Genomic DNA, 3,774 nt, shown 5'->3' with positions numbered 1-3,774 from the left:
GTCATATCACAAAAACTTAACTCATCCAAAATGCCAGTGGGACAGATACTCGGAAACATTGGGCTAGGAGGCACTATTCCCAATTAAGAAAAATGTACCATAAATATTACGTGTGTATTACTCTCGGGTCCTGCTCTTAGCATCCCTGTAAACAACAGAACAAAGCATCCCCAGGCCTGCACCATCCTCAGGGCCCTCGGTGTGTCTTGAGTCCATTGTTGCAGCTATATGTCAACCCATCGCACTGAGAGAGGGCTTTTTTCATTTTTGTTTTTCTCTACTTTATCAAATGGGAGCACAGTGGCTCTGTAGGATAAGCACTGCAAACCACAAGGTGGACGATTCGAGCCCACCAGCTGCTCTGAGGGAGGAAGATGAGGCTTTCTGCTCCCCAAACGATTCACAGGCTCAGAAACCCTATATGTAAGGATGCTATGTATTGGAATCGATTCAATGACACACAACCATCACCAACCACTTTACTAAGCACAATTTCCTGTTCTAGTAATTTCTTTCCTGATAGCGGGTCCAAGGTAAACAAGTCACACTCTCATTGTGCTCATATCTAAGGCGTGTTCTCCTTGTATTTCTTCCAAGCCTGCTGTGTTGTGGTACCTTATGTGTTGCTATGAAGCTGCAACAGATGCCACTTCAAACACCAGCAGAGCCGAGGGTCCGGCCATGGAGATGCCCTCCCCTAGGCTCAGGGCAGGCGCCTGGGGCCTTGGGGACAGCCCTGAGTGCTCTCCTACCTGTCCTGGCTGGGTTGTGCGTGCCCCCTGCGGCACTGGGTCACCTCTGCATCTCAGCCCTCCCCAGGCTGCGCTGTGCTGCTGTCTGGGCTCCGTGGCGGCAGTGAACTGCCCCCTGTTAAATGGGCTTCGAGGGTCCGGGTTGGAAGCTCTGGCGAACGCAGCCTCCGGGGGCGCCAGGCAGCAGCAGCAGAGGTGGCGACCAAATGGGTGTTGGAGTGGGTGGCGGCCATGGAGGGCGGCCAGGGAGGGCAAGGTGCTGACTGTGGCCTCCTTGCTACTCAATCGGTCTGAAAGCGACATCCGCTATCTGCTGGGCTACATCAGTCAGCAGGGAGGGTAACACTCCATGCCCCTCATCATCGCAGTTCTCAATGGGCATGCCAAGGTGGTGCTTGCTGATAGAACATTATGGGATGCAGACTCAACAGACCACTTTCTACGGGCTGTGAACCAGCAGCATGGGAGAGGTGTTTCCAGGTTTTACCTTTGTCAGTACTGGGCTTGTAACTGAGACCCGCACTTGGACCTCTGGTGAATGATTTAGCCACCCAGTTTCTCCTCCCCTCTTCAAGTATGTCACCGATGGTGCCCTTTGGTGTGCTGCAGGAGTGGGACATTTTGAAGTTGTTAAGCTTCTAGTCAATCATGGAGCCAACGTGAACCACACCACAGTAACGAATTCAACCCCGATGTTGGCATCATGCTTTGATGTTAAGTACTTGGTTGAACATAAAGTCAGCATCAGCATTGCCAACAAGTATGATAACACGTGCCACATGATCACAGCGTAAAAGGGGCACACTGACATGGTCCGTTAACTTTTAGAACAACGTGCTGACCCCAATGCTAAAGCACACTGTGGAGCCACAACATTGCACTTTGCAGCTAAAGCTGGGCCCATAGGCATGGTGAAAGAGCTAGCTGATCAAATGGCGTGCTGCCGTAGTAATGAACAGCCATGGGATGACGCCGTTAAAAGTCGCTGCGGAAAGTTGTAAAGCTGATGCTGTTAAACTGCTGCTCTCTCATGCTGATTATGACCCAAGACGTGGGATTGAATCTTTAGAACTCTTGGGTGCCTCCTTTTCAAATGACATCATGAAGACATATCACTATTTACACTTAGCCATGTTGGAGAGGTTTCAGGATGGTGACAACATTCTTGAAAAAGAGGTCCTCCCCCCAGTCCACGCTTACAGGAATAGAACTGAATGTAGAAATCCTCAGGAACTGAAATCCATTCAGCAAGACAGAGATGCTCTTCATATGGAAGGCCTTATAGTTCGGGAACGGAATTTAGGTGCTGACAATTTTGATGTTTCCCATCCCATCATTTCCAGGGGGGGCTGTCTATGCAGATAATATGGAATTTGAACAGTGTATCAAGTTGTGGCTTCATGCTCTGTACCTCAGGCAGAAAGGTAAAGGAACACCCACAAGAATCTTCTTCGATTTGCTCCAGTTTTCTCACAGATGATACATTTGAATGAAACTGTGAAAGCCCCAGACATAGAATGTGTTTTAAGATGCAATACTTTGGAAATAGAACCAAATATGAACAGAGTAAAAACTATTCCAGATGCTGATGTCCACAATGCGATGGACAATTACAAATGTAATCTCTATACCTTTCTGTGTTTAGTATGCATCTCCACCAAAACACAGTGCAGTGAAGAAGACCAGTGCAGAATTAACAAGCAGCTCTACAACTTGATTCACCTCAATCCCAGAACTTGGGAAGGTTTCACTTACTGCATGTAGCTGTCAACTCCAATATCCCAGTTGATGGTTTCCACACTAATGACATCTGCAGCTTTCCAACTGCTCTGGTCAAAAAGCTCCTGCTGGACTGTGGTGCCGAAGCGAACACTGTGGACAGTGAGGGAAACCGTGCCCTTCACATTATTGTTCAGTACAACAGACCCACCAGTGTTTTTTGATGGTCTGACCCTGCACTCCATCATCAGTAGCCTGGTTGAAGCTGCCGCTCATACTGATATGACGAATAAACAGAAGAAAACTCCTCTAGACAAAAGTACAACTGGGGTATTGGAAATACTATTTAAAACGCAAATGAAGATGAGTCTCAAGTGCCTGGCTGCCTGAGCAGTTTGGGCTAATGACATTAACTATCAAGACCAGATCCCCAGAACTCTGGAAGATTTTGTTGGATTTCATTAAGTGACTAGATATGTAAAATCATTTAATGGGGTGCTAATAAGTAAAGGACTTTAATCACAGACAATAGTATTATGTGTTCATAAATTCTACTTTTTCTTTTCCCCGCCTTCCCTCTTAACTCACCCTTCCTTTGTTCTATAGTTGAGCTTCTTAGACCTCAAGAAAGCCACGGTGTTTAGGTGTAACATAAAGTACAGGTGTCTGCACATGGGTCACTTAAATGTTTGCTTTTCTTCTTCATTGTTTTTTTTTTTTTAAGGAGTTGGTTTTTAGTTTTTTTTTTTTTTTACAAGGGACATTTATGATTTGAAATTGATAATGTTTTAAACAGCTACCTAAAAAGGTGTTTCTGTGAAAAGCCTATGTGTCAGCATGTTATATGTGCCGTAGTCTCGAGGACTTAGTGAAGAAAAAGAGCTAAAAGGAATGTAAGAAGCAATGGAATACCCAGGAATTCTGCACATGCCAAACTGCTGTAGATGGTTCTCACTCTTCAGTTGTTTCTGTGAAGTGAAACAAACACATTCTAACATAAGGAAAATATAAAATGGAGAGCTATAGCTTATTCTGAAGGAAATGTGCTAATTTAGCAATAAAGCACAAACATAAAAAGTTCAAATCTACTGAAACTGGAAAAAAAAAATATATCAGCAGAGTCACCCATGGTGGACATACGTCAGAAGAGCTTTCAAACTAGGAAAGACTAGGAGAAAAAGTCTTACCATCTACTTTAGAAAATGAGCCAATGAAAACTATATAAGACAAGTTGTAAATCTTTGGGAGTATTGGAGTCCTGGTGTGGTTCTGTGGACTAATGCATCAGACTACAAAGTCATTT

At 45.0% G+C, this 3,774-nt stretch overlaps 1 pseudogene; it reads left to right on the top strand.

The window, feature by feature from the left end:
• Positions 1–681: 681 nt before the first annotated feature.
• Positions 682–2,936, top strand: LOC102834376 (annotated as a pseudogene).
• The last annotated feature ends 838 nt before the right edge of the window (positions 2,937–3,774 follow it).

Source organism: Chrysochloris asiatica, unplaced genomic scaffold, assembly GCF_000296735.1.
Source record: "Chrysochloris asiatica unplaced genomic scaffold, ChrAsi1.0 scaffold00023, whole genome shotgun sequence".
Lineage (NCBI taxonomy): Eukaryota > Metazoa > Chordata > Mammalia > Afrosoricida > Chrysochloridae > Chrysochloris > Chrysochloris asiatica.
The sequence above is the reverse complement of the archived record's forward strand: the minus strand, read 5'-3'. Positions and strand labels throughout refer to the sequence as shown.